This window comes from Strongylocentrotus purpuratus, unplaced genomic scaffold, assembly GCF_000002235.5.
Source record: "Strongylocentrotus purpuratus isolate Spur 01 unplaced genomic scaffold, Spur_5.0 spur5_scaffold_5, whole genome shotgun sequence".
Taxonomy (NCBI): domain Eukaryota; kingdom Metazoa; phylum Echinodermata; class Echinoidea; order Camarodonta; family Strongylocentrotidae; genus Strongylocentrotus; species Strongylocentrotus purpuratus.
Genome location: NW_022145611.1, coordinates 34,949,193 through 34,965,714, shown reverse-complemented (window position 1 = coordinate 34,965,714; position 16,522 = coordinate 34,949,193). Strand labels below are relative to the sequence as shown.

Sequence of the window (16,522 nt, the reverse complement as noted above, 5' to 3'; positions counted from 1 at the left end):
GAACAAATAATCGTCTTCTTTCTCTAATAATTTAATAAAACGTCAAGCTTCCGCGCTTCGAAAGACAGGGACTGAATACAGATAAGGATTAAGGGTCGGGAAAGGTACAACGAATCGTCTTCTTTGTCTAATAATACGTCAAAGCTTCCGCGCTTCGCGCAGGAGGAGGGGGGGCGACTGAATTCAGACAAGGATTAAGAGTCGAGAACGGTACTTCGAGTCGTCTTCTTTAATGAAACTTCAAAGTTTCCGCGCTTTGCGCGGGAGGGGAGGAAATTGAATTCAGATAAGGATTAAGAGTCGAGAACGGTACATCGAATCGTCTTCTTTCTCTGATTAATTAATGAAACGTAAAAACTTCCGCGCTTCGCGCGTGAGGGGACTGAATCCAATAAGGATTAAGGGTCGAGAAAGGTATAACGAATCGTCTTCTTTTTCTAATAATACGTCAAAGCTTCCGCGCTATTCGCAGGAGGGGCGGACTGAATTCAGACAAGGATTATGAGTCGAGAAAGGTACAACGAATCGCCTTCTTTCAAAGCTTCTGCACTTCGCGCGGGAGGGGGAAAACTCCCCCCTCCCTGCACCCACCCCCTAGGGAGCGCGCTATGCGCACTCTTAAGTGATTCGCACACTTTGCGTGCTCACTACCGCCCCCCCCCCCCTAAAATGAAATCCTGGCTACGCGCTTGCATCAATAGCCAATTAAAATAAAGCGCTATGCTAGAATTTATAATTGTCTTGAACAATCTCAACTATACAATGCAATTATGAATGGGAGGATACTGACACCCCAAAATATTGGACTGAATTCACTAATAAACTACAAACAGTCAAGACAGTCGCCCCATCTCTCGAGCTCTCCTCTCATTTTTCAGTAACCCCCACCTCGCGCTCGCCTCACGTACAAAATGTCAATGCCAGCCATCCATCGGTGCGGTAAAGATCGACTACGCCGCAACTTCGGCTCCGCTGACAGGGTACCATGGCATAAGTTCTTCCCATCATCAAATAGTCTAGATATCTTTTAAAATTATCAATAAGTATGTATAGTGTGCATGATATATTTACCTTTGACCACAAAGCCTCAACTGTCAACGATATCGAGCGAAAGGGATGGTTTTTGCCTATCGACGAAAAGTGCACACCAACAGATAGCAGAGATGTAGAAGGATCCAATTCAATGATAAGCCGGTAACGCCGCGCGAATGCACAAGCTAGCTAGCTAGTATAGGCCGACCGTACCCCGACCTCATCCAGTCAGCTGGGAGATGGACCATCGGGTACCCCTGATGTAAATAATGTAACTGCGCATGCGTTTGCCGTATCATGAGCTCTCAATCTCATGCAGTAAATTTGAATTATTTAATTTTTTCCATTCTCCATTTTGAAATGTTTGACAAGAAACTTGGTAATTACCTGTGCTTTGTGACTTTCTTCCCGAAATTATCAATCACAAAACATAGATATCAAGCAAGATCCAGAGGCACATACCGGGGTGGGGGGGGGGGGGGGGGGGGAGGGCATATCCCCTCCCCCGCCGACAATGGCGCCCCTCGACCCCCCCCCCCCCCCCTCGGAAAAGGGGAAACTTTAAGAAAAGAAGAGTGAAAAGGAAAGGAAAAGGGAAGGTGAAACAGGGAGGTAAAGAAAAGTTAGAGAAAGAAAAGGACAATTAAAAAAAGAGAAGTAATGGGTGCGACATAGTGATAGACAGGAATACGGGGTCTGGAACGGCACCGGGTCAACTATTGGCTCCCGGACCCCCCCCCCCCCACTTATACAAAAAGGGGATCAGAGAGAGCAAGAGAGAGAGGGGGAGGAGAGAGAGAGAGAGAGAAACAGAGTGAGAGGGGAGAGAGAGGGAGAGGGGAGAGAGAGGGAGAGGAGAGGGGGGAGAGAGAGAGGGAGAGGGAGAGGGGGAGAGAGAGAGAGAGAGAGAGAGAGAAAGAGATAGAGAGAGAGAGAGAGAGAGAGAGAGATAAGATAAATGTGAAAGAAACGAAGGAATTAAAATTAAAAATTTAGGTATTTAATTACGGTCACATGAGCATCCAGGGGACCGCCTTAGGGCCCTTGGTGGGGTCCGGGGGCAAAGCCCTCTTAAGCTCTGGGGTTTTAGGCATTTAATTACGGTCAGACGAGCATATTTTGATACCTCATTTGTGACATTGGCAGGTCACTTATTTTTTCTCTCTCTCTCTCATTCTTTCTCTTTCTCTATAACATACTTTTTCAAAAAGTGAGGAGACTCGAGCCCCCGAGCCCAGCCGTTTTGCAGACCATGACATATTAAAGGCTTCTAAATCAGCATATTTTTCGCCCGAATGTAAATTTGGAAATTTCTAATTTTCCAACAAACGCAAAAAAGGTATGAATTACAACAACAAAATAGAGAAAAAATACCGGAAAATCATGTCACTTCAGCAACATTTGTAAATCATTGGTATCAAATAGAAAATACCCGCCCCCCCCCCCCCCCCATCAGTACACTGGTGTTCAGGGACTCATGTCTTCTCACCACAAAAAACAGAAATGCTTTCCATTCGCTCAAAATATGTCCACGATATGCGCGTAGGCTATTATAAAAACCTCCACTGATAATAGGTGGCATGCGCAATGTTTAGGAAATTCAATTTCCTTTTGTTTGAATGGAATTTTATATGTGATTTAATTCAGGTTTTTATTATTGTTATGTTCTTTTGGGTTAAAAATTCCTACCATCTTGACTCCTTTACTGCTTCTTTTTTTTTTTGGAGGGGGGGGGGGGGCGCGTTTTTATTTTATTTTTTAGGGGGGGGGGGCATTTTGCGTTTTGCCTCCCCCCCCCCCCCCTCCCCACTTCCAGCGCCTATGATCATTATGAAGAGTGTATACTACTGGCGAAATCTTTCAGGGCTGGCAGATTTCCCACTTGCCTCTCCTTCAAAATAATACGATAGAAGTGTGGGAAGGGATAGGGGGAGAGCCGGAAACAAGAGGGGGTGAAAGATACAGATAGATACAGGGACAGAAAGACAGACAGAGACAAATGGGTGTATACAAGTAGAGAGTGAAAAAGACAGACAGAAACAGTGACAGACAAGCAGACAGACAGACATGTCAGACAAAAAGTTCTCAGAAAAATACAAAAATAAAATGCAGTGTCTTAAAATCTGAACGAAAATTGTTTAACATCTTCGCATCAAAATATGTTGGAGCTTGGGGATTTCAAATATCAGATTGAAAAAAATATTCGTTCTCTCTTTTCTTCCTCTCATCTTGCATCCCCCTCTCATCTTCCCCATTTCCTTTTTCTCTTTATTTCTCTCTTCCTCTCTCTCTCTCTCCCCTATCTTCTCATCCTTACTTTTTCCCGGGGGGGGGGGGGGAATAAGACGGTGTGCAGTTTTCCCCCTTCCTCTTAACGTCCTGATTGTCACTTAATCTATCATGTTTCGGGAAAGCAAACCCCACCCTATTAAATGCATACGGGAATTAAAGGGGGCTGAATTCCTTCCCGAATGTCAACGTTTCAGATACTAAGTTTAGCGCGCGAGTGAACAAGCAAGGTTTTTACGCTTGATTTTGTAGGGAACAGTGCTGTTAGATAGAGATTGAAAATGAGATTGGTATCAAAATATACGAGTCTAAATTCCTGTAGAGATCGGTAGAGATCCTGTATTAAAAAGTGTCTCTTTAAAGGGCCCATGACATCGAAATACAAGTGTATTCCTGTTTGTGTGCAGTCCTGCATACATCTCATATTTTGAATTGAATTGAATTGAATTTCTTTATTGTCATGCACAAAATAAAATGAAGGCATAAAAATCGTTTTACAGCTCACATTTGTATAAATATAACAATACATTAACATATCATAGACAGTAAGTACAAATAACATAAATAACATAACAATGTAATATAATTTAACCTCTCTGTTGAGAGCCAGGGGAATTATTTGATTATTTGAACTCCCCTGGCTCCCAACAGACAATACTAACTTAAATAAATAGCAGAAAATGTACATGACAACAATCGATGTCATATAACATATAAATATAACAAGTCACAGCAAAGATCTAAAAATCAATTATGCATCAATTGTTAAAAATTTCAGATAAAAACTGTTTATTTTGAGTAGCAGACATAAATTAAAAGTACATCATACTGGATGGCAAAGAGGAAAGACAAGAGAGAGAACGAGAGAGAGAGAGAGAGAGAGAAAGGGAGAGAGAAATGGAGAAAGGGAAAGGGAAAGAGAGAGAGAGTAGAAGAGAGGAACAGTTCAGTGTGAGATGATGCATATACAGTTTCATTCAAAACATTGCTTCGTAATAGACATTATTTATATTGCACCTGTGCTTAGTACTGTTACATTTATGAAACACATTTATGAAATACAAATACAACTGTATGCTAGTACATGTACAGTACATATAAATGGTGGATACACTGTACAGTTGGAAGAAGAAAATTGATGCCAGATAGAAGAGGCTAGAAGAGAGACAAGAAGGAAAGAAGAAGAAGAAAGAAAAGTGGAGAAAAGGAAAGAGAGGGAAGAAAGGAAAAGGAGGGAAGAAAGGAAAAGGAGGAAAAGTGAAGTGTGAGATATTGAAAATGTTGTTGAAATAAATTGATGAGTCCACATGTCACTTACACACTACCAACCACCTAACCATAACAGCAGGGAAGACCCCCTCCCCCTTGACCTTATACAAGCTGACCCATCTTCACCCCCTGTACTTCCAGGATATGAAGAGAGAGAGAGAGACAGACAGACAGAAAGAGAGAGAGAGAGAGAGAGGGAGAGATATGTGTAGGATAGAGAGAGAGAGAGAGAGAGAGAGAGAGCAGAAGAAGACAGAGGAGAGAGAGAGAGAGAGAGAGATAGAATGAGAGGGTAGGGGATCGTACTCGGGGGGGGGGGGGGGGGTGTACAGGGTCATTCATCTACAGAAATTGTTGTTAAACACTTTCATTGCACTTGGGAGAAAGGACCTGCCGAACCTATCAGTTCTTATTCTTGGTAACCTAATTCTTCCTGATCTATTGAAAACCACTTCATTATGCAGAGGGTGATTAGAATCCTTCACAATCACTTGCAGCTTAGCCAATAATGCCCTTTCTGCAACATCTTCCAGCTCTTTCACAGAGACCCTAATTACTCTGCTGGCATGTTTCACTATCCTATTCACCTTTGCTCTGTTTTTCCCACTAAGGCTGTTAAACCAGGCTAGACAGCAGAAACAGATGACTGACTGTATGACACATTGGTAGAACAGGAACATTGTATCACTTTTCACATGTAATGCTTTCATCTTTCTTAGAAAATACATACGCTGGTTGCCCTTGCTTAGTATTACCTTGGTATTACTATCCCACTTCAGTTTGATATGTTGATCAGTTTTTGATATATAAACTTCTGAATTTGTTTCATAGCTTTTTAAATATTTTTTTAAATGTTTGTTTTTCAAACTTGCTAAGCTCCACCCCAAAAACCTCCAGATCTCATTCCCCTTGTGACATCATCTGTCAGTCATCAATGAGCTAACTTGAGAAAGTGGCATGTAACTTTGCCAAAGTTGACCACCTGTTACAATACCACAAAAAATAGCAACATATAAGTTGCTATGTCAGACATGTCAGACTAAACTAATATTCTAGAATAGACAATCCCCCAGCTTAGCACACGTTCATAATAGAATTGCATGCTTCCATACATGTACGATACATCATCATTGCCTTTGTCTTCCTGGTGATGCTACAGCATGTCTGACATAGCAACTTGTATGTTGCTATTGTATTACGTATTGTAACAGGTGGTCGACTTCGGTAAAGGGACACTAGTATTAAATTCCCTATAGCGCCATCTCAAGTTAGATACTATGCATCATTCTCAACAGTAAAAAGGCTCAAGAGCCCCCTATCTCGCACTATAATAATGATAATAATACATGAGATTTATATAGCGCCATTATCCATTTTAATTAAATGCTCAAGGCGCTTCAAAATATTAGGGAACACAATACATCATGACAAAGAATCGTGTACATTTACATGAGAAAGAAAATGCACAAATGAAAGAATGAATGAATGTCTTTCTTCAAAACGCAAAAATTAAACAAATGGGATTTAAGGTTGCTCTTAAAAGATGTTGAAGAGTCGGAGTTCTTCAGCTCCTGTGGAAGTGAATTCCACAGGGCTGGTCCGGCATGAGCAAAAGTTCCCTCAAGATTTCTTTGAAAGCGGTATGTGTAGAAGACCAGAGTTGGGGGATCGGAGGGTACGTGTGGGTTGGTAGAGGTGAACTAAAGACTGGTTGTATTCAGGAGCTGTTCTGTTCATGATTAATTTTGATGAACTAAAAGAAGGATTTTGAAAATTATACGTTCTTTTACAGGTAACCAATGGAGATTTTGTAAGATAGGTGTAATGTGCAGTGGCGGATCCAGGGGGGGGGGGGGCCGGGGGGCCTGCCCCTCCCCCCCCCCTTGAGAAAAAAAAATCATGAAAAAACACGTGATTTTTACCCTTTTTACCCAATGGCGCTCAAGGGAGGGGTGCAAATTTTTTAATTTTCGGAGACCAAAAAAAAAAAAAAAAAATTCCTCACTACCCCCCCCCCCCCTGAGCGCCTTTTCGGCCGGCGCGATTTTCACATTTTCGGGAGTAAAAAAAAAAAAAGTTGGGCCCCCTCCCCTAAGAAATCCTGGATCCGCGCCTGGTAATGTAGTCAGGTCATATGGTTTGACCCCAAAAAATTGCAACAAAAGGTTTTTCAACGGTTTCTAGTAGTATTCGACCTCAGGAATAACATACTAAAAGTCGACCAAAATCGAAGGTTCAGAAAGCTGTTATTTTCAAGATGGCGTCCAAGATGGCCGCCGATACCTAGAAATGGCCATAAATCACTTATTATCCATCCTAGAGACATAATTTTAGTGTCTATCCCATGGTTTTGGGGGTCAGAGAATCCATTGAGACAAGTAAGAATGGTTTGTGATGGTCTAGGAAACCCCCAAATCCAAGATGGCGTCCAAAATGGCCGCCATAACATAAAAATGGCCATAAATCACTTATTATCCATCCGAGAGACATAATTGGGGTGTCTATGCTATGGTTTTCGGGGTCATAGAATCCATTAGGATAAGTTAGAACGTTAAGCAGTGGTTCAGGGAACCACGAAATTCAATATGGCGTCTAAAGGGCCACAAAACCACTAATATTTCTCAACAGAGGGCGCACTTTATAAACAGGAAATGAACTTATAATGTTTCTCTCACCCTTATGGTGTCATCGACCCCACTCCCCCCCCCCCCCCCAGCAAGAGGGTCAATTCAATTTTTGACAGGTCATTGTCAACACTTAGAGAGTGACCGAGGGAGGGGGGAGTGACAAAGACAAAGTAACAACTTAATATAGGATTTCCCGGCCAAATTCGCGAGTTTGTCATTCGAATTCATTTACTTTGCATTTAGGTTAGCGCAGATCAGCTTTGCCATGCCAATTATCATTCAATTTTCCCGATTTTGTGTTTAATTTAGGATTTTGGTCGAAGGATTTCATACATCTGTCATTCAATTTAGAAACTGCTCAACTAGCTTTCAAATTAATCGTCACTTGTCGAGGCGTCATTTTTATCATTCAAATTAACACCTGTCATTCGTATTCGAATTATGTTTATTCAAGTTAGAAATGTTAGGGGGAAGAAATGCAACACACGTTTACAGCTTTAAAAAATGCAATTAAATACATGATTTGCTATTGAGGTCTTTTCTGTTATTCAACTTATTAATTTTGAGGACAAAGCATATGTTTGTAGTCAGACATTAGGTAAAGAAGGGGCGAAATCAAGGGATATGGCATCTCTGAACGGACATGTTCATATACCCCGGAAAAGTGGGGACACGAAAACACCTACCCCAGTCACAATATTTTACCTTTCCTCCATAATGAAATTGTGATAAATTTATTATGAAACACAAGACAAACAACTTCCTTACATGAAAATTTACACAAATATTGAGACCATCAAGTCCGTATAGATGTACAGTAATTTTTTTTTTTAACAATCAAACTTAAAGGCTGATGAATATCTGATAAATCTAAAAGTATATAAAGAGTATAAATGCAAGAAAGTAAAATAGGATAAAATTGAAAGAAAAAGAATGAGCTATAAAAAGTGTTTACAAAATGAGACATGTATATTGACCATTAATTTTAGTACACAAAGTGCTAATTTGAATGCTACAAATGAATTAGAATGCTAAAAGTACACCGTCGCGATGTCAGAAAATCGTGTTGCGCTAAATCGAATGACCAAATAGCGAAAGAAGCAATTTGTTCCATAATTGGAATGAAACATACATATATTATAACGAAAACTTCATAGATTTTAAATCTAGAAAAAGGAATATAAATCCGAGGTATACCCGACAGCACTAAAACCGTCGAATTTGAATGCAAGACAAATGAACTTGAATGACAAACTCGCGAATTTGGCCGGGAAATCCTATATTAATATCTAGACACACATTCATAATACCTACCATACAATTAAAAATGTTTAAAACCTCGTGTTGTTTATGTCATCTTATACTATAGTCATGGGTGTCGATCCCGGGGGGATGGGGGGGGGGGATATATCCCCCCAATATTTCAGGTGGGGGGGGGGTGGCCTGTACAATCATCCCCCCCCCCCAATAATTCACCAAAAAAAATTAAAAAAATGAAGAGAAAAATTAATAATGAGAGCCCGATGAGAGTAGTTAATGGTTATTACTCGCAAGATGACCATCAATATACACATTTTGCTATCTCATTTTCATAACACATAAGTAAATGAGACAACCGCTCATAATTATGGCTTCATCAGGAATTGATGAATTTATTCAATTATTCAATCAACAGCATCATAGAAATGCAGTGCGCCAAATGCAAAGCCGCAGCGTTAAAAAAAAAGCAACGAGCTAAATGTTAAGCGCGAAGCGCAAAAGTGCAAAAAAAGAAGTAGAAGTAGAGAGTGTGAGAGATAATGAGAGACAAAGAGGATACAGGCGCGACCGCCCCCACCGCCTCCCCCCCCCCAAAAAAAAATGCCGGCCAAAAGAGAGAGAGAGAGAGAGAGACAGACAAAAAGAAGAAAGGAAAAGAACGTAGGAAAAAAAGGTTTAAGAGTCGAGAACGGTACAACAAATCGTTTATTTCTCTAATAATGTGATGAAACGTCAAAGCTTCCGCGCTTTGCGCGGGAAGGGGGGGGGGCGGAATTCAGACAAGAATTAAGAGTCGAGAACGGTACAACGAATCGTCTTCTTTCTCTAATAATTTAATGAAACGTCAAAAGAAACTGCATTTAGACAAGGATTTAGAGTCGAGAACGGTACAACGAATCGTCTTCTTTCTGTAATAATTTAATGAAACGTCAAAGCTTCCGCGCTTCGCGCGGGAGGGAGGGGGCACTGAATTAAGACAAGGATTAAGAGTCGAGAATGGTACAACGAATCGTCATCTTTCTTTAATATTTTAATAAAATGTCAGAGCTTCCGCGCTATGCGCGGAGGAAGGGGAACTTGATTCTAACAAGGATTAAGAGTCGACAACGGTAAAACGAATCGTCTTCTTTCTCTAATAATTAAATGAAACATCAAAGATTCCGCGCTTCGCGCGGGAAGGGGTGGAACTGAATTCAGACAATGATTAAGAGTCGAGAATGGTACAACGAATCGTCTTCTTTCTTTAATAATTTAATGAAATGACAGAGCTTCCACGCTACACGCGGAGGAATGGGAACTTAATTCAAACAAGGATTAAGAGTCGAGAACAGTACAACGAATCGTCTTCTTTCTCCTCAACAAAGGAGAAAATAACATTTGATACTCTTTCTTTAACAAGCGACTCTCTGAATAAGTTAGAATACGTCTTTTGCTACATCTACAACAATAAGTATCAATATGAAAAAATACATGGAGATTACCAGTGTGACACATCACTTAGTCTAGTGGATAGGCAAACGCCTGGCAACTGGAAGGTATCGGGTTCGACTCCCAGCTAGTGCTTTTTTTTTATTTTTTATAAATCTTTGAAAAAGAAAAACTGATGTTAGAACCCATTTTCATCTCACTCAAAGTTTGGTGTGATAAAATAATTATTGTTGGTGTTGTTGATGTACGGGAAAGGGTTCCAAATCATAATATGTCAATGGATTCCTCAAAAAAAACTTGAAAAAGGGCCTATGGTGAGGGGGAGCAGCTGAGTGTAGGAAAAAAACTGTAATGGAGCCCCTTTGGGGGGGGGGGGGTCTTTTTTTTGGGGGGGGGGGTCTTCTTTTTTTGGGGGTGGTCTTTTTTTTTGGGGGGTGGTCTTTTTTTGGGGGGGGGTCTTTTTTTTGGGGGGGGGGTTTAATTTTATTTTTATTTATTTTTTTTTTTTTTGGGGGGGGGTCTTTTTTTAGCTGGCGGTCGTCAGCTAGCTGGCGGTCGTCAGCGTAGCCGGTGGCCGGTAGCGTTAGCCCCAAAGCCATGTCCAATTTTTAAACTACATTCAAGAGTCCCTTATTGCCAGGTTAAACAAGCTTTTTACATTTTCAGTACTACTTACATCCATTTATTCAATTTCTACACTCCCATGCTATCCTTTTCCAGTCTGTAAACAACTTTACAACATGAATTCAATGATGGGCAAGGTTTTACTCCTCAAATGAAAGCGCCCAAACTGCGCGAGGTGAAACAAAGGGTCTTTCAATTCAAGTCTATTCAAGCCCAATATGGGCTAACAACTAGCCTGCATACCCGAGCAGAATCATTTTGTGCTCGACAAAGACACACAGCCTTGGGTAAAGAGGTCCAATATTATTAATTTTTTTAGTTATATTTTTTCATTGACAGTATACTATTAAATATCAGGAATATTGGATGCTCTGTTTCAAATACAGTCCAGATTGCCGCGCAATGAATTATCTCATGCTTCGATCTTGTCCAAAAACCATATCTAACTGGTTTTTAAAACGGTATCATTTTAATTTCCATTTCCCAGCATTATTTTGAACTGTCCCGAAATCGCTTTCCGTTTTTAAATGAGACTACAGCCCCATTCTATCCTTTTTCTATGGGGATATTCAAAGTGCGTGTCCTCCATGCAGACAAGGAGAAAGACCTCCTCAGTACCTTTATGGACAATACATCAACATAATGCGGTCATTGTTGCAATGTCAGGAATGCTATTATTACCTCTTATGTAATCCTCGCAATTGACAAAAATATTCCGTCAATGAAGGGAGGGTCGGGTTTTTTTCTTCAATTCATTAATTGATGCTGCAGGTGCAAGCTATTGAACACAGAATCGAATAGCCAAGCTTCCCTATTCATTGGTGCCCTGTTACAGAATTCGTAGCATATCCTAAATTGAATAGATCCGTGTTCTGTTCATTATGCTATGTCAGGGCAGTGGCCTATTGTCATATCACTTGAAGTTTAAGTCAGCAGATTGCAAAATAAATGAAAATAACATAAAACCTCACTATTATATCAGAAATATCAGTAACTGAAAGAAAACATTTACGGGTAATCTTGACAACATCGGACTGCAAAAATATGAATAATTATGCATCCCGAAATCGTTAAATCAGTAAATCAACATATTAAAGTCGTTAACATGCAGAAAGTGCTATAAGACCAAGAAGTGAACCTGTTAGTAGCAGTGAGGCAATGTGGTCTTGTGGATAAGACTGATCGCTTCACAACGCAATGTATGTATGTACTCGGGTTCGACTCCCAACTTCTTCTTTATACCTCATGTTATTTTTTTATTTTTTTCTTTACCCCATGATATTGACGTGTCCATCTCCTTTTTTTTAAAGGGGACACCCCCCCCCACCTCCTCAACAAAGGAGAAAATAACATTTGATACTCTTTCTTTAACAAGCGACTCTCTGAATTAGTTAGAATACGTCTTTTGCTACATCTACAACAATATGTATCAATATGAAAAAATACATCAAGATTACCAGTGTGACACATTAGTCTAGTGGATAGGCAAACGCCTGGCAATTGGAAGGTATCAGGTTCGACTCCCAGCTAGTGCTTTTTTTTTTTTTTTTATAAATCTTTGAAAAAGAAAAACTGATGTTAGAACCCATTTTCATCTCACTCAAAGTTTGGTGTGATAAAATAATTATTGTTGATGTATGGGAAAGGGTTCCAAATCACAATATGTCAATGGATTCCTCAAAAAAAAACTTGAAAAAGGGCCTATGGTGAGGGGGAGCAGCTGAGTGTAGGAAAAAACTGTAATGGAGCCCCTTTGGGGGGGGGGGGTCTTTTTTTTTGGGGGGGGTCTTCTTTTTTTGGGGGTGGTCTTTTTTTGGGGGGGGTGGTCTTTTTTTTTGGGGGGGGGTCTTTTTTTGGGGGGGGTTAATTTTTATTTTTTTTTTTTTTTTTTTGGGGGGGGTCTTTTTTTAGCTGGCGGTCGTCGTCAGCTAGCTGGCGGTCGTCGTCAGCTAGCTGGCGGTCGTCGTCAGCTAGCTGGCGGTCGTCGTCAGCTAGCTGGCGGTCGTCGTCAGCTAGCTGGCGGTCGTCGTCAGCTAGCTGGCGGTCGTCGTCAGCTAGCTGGCGGTCGTCGTCAGCTAGCTGGCGGTCGTCGTCAGCTAGCTGGCGGTCGTCGTCAGCTAGCTGGCGGTCGTCGTCAGCTAGCTGGCGGTCGTCAGCGTAGCCGGTGGCCGGTAGCGTTAGCCCCAAAGCCATGTCCAATTTTTAAACTACATTCAAGAGTCCCTTATTGCCAGGTTAAACAAGCTTTTTACATTTTCAGTACTACTTACATCCATTTATTCAATTTCTACACTCCCATGCTATCCTTTTCCAGTCTGTAAACAACTTTACAACATGAATTCAATGATGGGCAAGGTTTTACTCCTCAAATGAAAGCGCCCAAACTGCGCGAGGTGAAACAAAGGGTCTTTCAATTCAAGTCTATTCAAGCCCAATATGGGCTAACAACTAGCCTGCATACCCGAGCAGAATCATTTTGTGCTCGACAAAGACACACAGCCTTGGGTAAAGAGGTCCAATATTATTAATTTTTTTAGTTATATTTTTTCATTGACAGTATACTATTAAATATCAGGAATATTGGATGCTCTGTTTCAAATACAGTCCAGATTGCCGCGCAATGAATTATCTCATGCTTCGATCTTGTCCAAAAACCATATCTAACTGGTTTTTAAAACGGTATCATTTTAATTTCCATTTCCCAGCATTATTTTGAACTGTCCCGAAATCGCTTTCCGTTTTTAAATGAGACTACAGCCCCATTCTATCCTTTTTCTATGGGGATATTCAAAGTGCGTGTCCTCCATGCAGACAAGGAGAAAGACCTCCTCAGTACCTTTATGGACAATACATCAACATAATGCGGTCATTGTTGCAATGTCAGGAATGCTATTATTACCTCTTATGTAATCCTCGCAATTGACAAAAATATTCCGTCAATGAAGGGAGGGTCGGGTTTTTTTCTTCAATTCATTAATTGATGCTGCAGGTGCAAGCTATTGAACACAGAATCGAATAGCCAAGCTTCCCTATTCATTGGTGCCCTGTTACAGAATTCGTAGCATATCCTAAATTGAATAGATCCGTGTTCTGTTCATTATGCTATGTCAGGGCAGTGGCCTATTGTCATATCACTTGAAGTTTAAGTCAGCAGATTGCAAAATAAATGAAAATAACATAAAACCTCACTATTATATCAGAAATATCAGTAACTGAAAGAAAACATTTACGGGTAATCTTGACAACATCGGACTGCAAAAATATGAATAATTATGCATCCCGAAATCGTTAAATCAGTAAATCAACATATTAAAGTCGTTAACATGCAGAAAGTGCTATAAGACCAAGAAGTGAACCTGTTAGTAGCAGTGAGGCAATGTGGTCTTGTGGATAAGACTGATCGCTTCACAACGCAATGTATGTATGTACTCGGGTTCGACTCCCAACTTCTTCTTTATACCTCATGTTATTTTTTTTATTTTTTCTTTACCCCATGATATTGACGTGTCCATCTCCTTTTTTTAAAGGGGACACCCCCCCCCCCCCACCTCCTCAACAAAGGAGAAAATAACATTTGATACTCTTTCTTTAACAAGCGACTCTCTGAATTAGTTAGAATACGTCTTTTGCTACATCTACAACAATATGTATCAATATGAAAAAATACATCAAGATTACCAGTGTGACACATTAGTCTAGTGGATAGGCAAACGCCTGGCAATTGGAAGGTATCAGGTTCGACTCCCAGCTAGTGCTTTTTTTTTTTTTTTTATAAATCTTTGAAAAAGAAAAACTGATGTTAGAACCCATTTTCATCTCACTCAAAGTTTGGTGTGATAAAATAATTATTGTTGATGTATGGGAAAGGGTTCCAAATCACAATATGTCAATGGATTCCTCAAAAAAAACTTGAAAAAGGGCCTATGGTGAGGGGGAGCAGCTGAGTGTAGGAAAAAACTGTAATGGAGCCCCTTTGGGGGGGGGGGTCTTTTTTTGGGGGGGGGGTCTCTTTTTTTTGGGGGTGTCTTTTTTTTGGGGGGGTGGTCTTTTTTTTTGGGGGGGGGGTCTTTTTTTGGGGGGGTTTTAATTTTTATTTATTTTATTTTTTTTTGGGGGGGTCTTTTTTTAGCTGGCGGTCGTCAGCTAGCTGGCGGTCGTCAGCTAGCTGGCGGTCGTCAGCGTAGCCGGTGGCCGGTAGCGTTAGCCCCAAAGCCATGTCCAATTTTTAAACTACATTCAAGAGTCCCTTATTGCCAGGTTAAACAACTTTTTTACATTTTCAGTACTACTTACATCCATTTATTCAATTTGTACACTCCCATGCTATCCTTTTCCAGTCTGTAAACAACTTTACAACATGAATTCAATGATGGGCAAGGTTTTACTCCTCATAAAAAAGCGCCTAAACTTCGCGAGGTGAAACAAAGGGTCTTTCAATTCAAGTCTATTCAAGCCCAATATGGGCTAACAACTCGCCTGCATACCCGAGCAGAATCATTTTGTGCTCGACAAAGACACACAGCCTTGGGTAAAGAGGTCCATCATTTTTATTTTTTTTAGTTATATTTTTGTATTGACAGTATACTATTAAATATCAAGAATATTGGATGCTCTGTTTCAAATACAGTCCAGATTGCCGAGCAACGAATTATCTCATGCTTCTTGTCCAAAAACCATATCTAACTGGTTTTTAAAACGGTATCATTTTAATTTCCATTTCCCAGCATTATTTTGAACTGTCCCGAAATCGCTTTCCTTTTTTTAAATGAGACTACAGCCCCATTCTATCCTTTTTCTATGGGGATATTCAAAGTGCGTGTCCTCCATGCAGACAAGGAGAAAGACCTCCTCAGTACCTTTATGGACAATACATCAACATAATGCGGTCATTGTTGCAATGTCAGGAATGCTATTATTACCTCTTATGTAATCCTCGCAATTGACAAAAATATTCCGTCAATGAAGGGAGGGTCGGTTTTTTTTCTTCAATTCATTAATTGATGCTGCAGGTGCAAGCTATTGAACACAGAATCGAATAGCCAAGCTTCCCTATTCATTGGTGCCCTGTTACAGAATTCGGAGCATATCCTAAATTGAATAGATCCCTGTTCTGTTCATTATGCTATGTCAGGGCAGTGGCCTATTGTCATATCACTTGAAGTTTAAGTCAGCAGATTGCAAAATAAATGAAAATAACATAAAACCTCACTATTATATCAGAAATATCAGTAACTGAAAGAAAACATTTACGGGCAATTTGACAACATCGGACTGCAAAAATATGAATAATTATGCATCCCGAAATCGTTAAATCAGTAAATCAACATATTAAAGTCGTTAACATGCAGAAAGTGCTATAACACCAAGAAGTGAACCAGTTAGTAGCAATGAGGCTAAGTGGTCTTGTGGATAAGACTGATCGCTTCACAACGCAATGTATGTATGTACTCGGGTTCGACTCCCAGCTTCTCCTTTATACCTCATGTTATTTTTTTTTTTTTTTCTTTACCCCATGATATTGACGTGTCCATCTCCTTTTTTTTTAAAGGGGACACCCCCCCCCCACCTCCTCAACAAAGGAGAAAATAACATTTGATACTCTTTCTTTAACAAGCGACTCTCTGAATTAGTTAGAATACGTCTTTTGCTACATCTACAACAATAAGTATCAATATGAAAAAATACATGAAGATGACCAGTGTGACACATTAGTCTAGTGGATAGGCAAACGCCTGGCAACTGGAAGGTATCGGGTTCGACTCCCAGCTAGTGCTTTTTTTTTATTTTTTTATAAATCTTTGAAAAAGAAAAACTGATGTTAGAACCCATTTTCATCTCACTCAAAGTTTGGTGTGATAAAATAATTATTGTTGGTGTTGTTGATGTATGGGAAAGGGTTCCAAATCACAATATGTCAATGGTTTCCTCAAAAAAAACTTGAAAAAGGGCCTATGGTGAGGGGGAGCAGCTGAGTGTAGGAAAAAACTGTAATG

At 40.2% G+C, this 16,522-nt stretch overlaps 1 protein-coding gene across 5 annotated transcripts in view; it reads right to left on the bottom strand.

The window, feature by feature from the left end:
- LOC115917961 (neurexin-3-like) overlaps positions 1–1,264 on the bottom strand; it is a 117,654-nt gene extending 116,390 nt beyond the window's left edge. For 4 of the 5 annotated variants that reach the window (XM_030998392.1, XM_030998394.1, XM_030998396.1 and 1 more), the window contains exon 1: positions 1,072–1,264. The gene's annotated coding sequence lies outside the window, so the exon portion shown is untranslated. The remainder of the gene's footprint in view (positions 1–1,071) is intronic. The other variant, XM_030998395.1, reaches the window with a different exon arrangement.
- Positions 1,265–16,522: the final 15,258 nt, after the last annotated feature.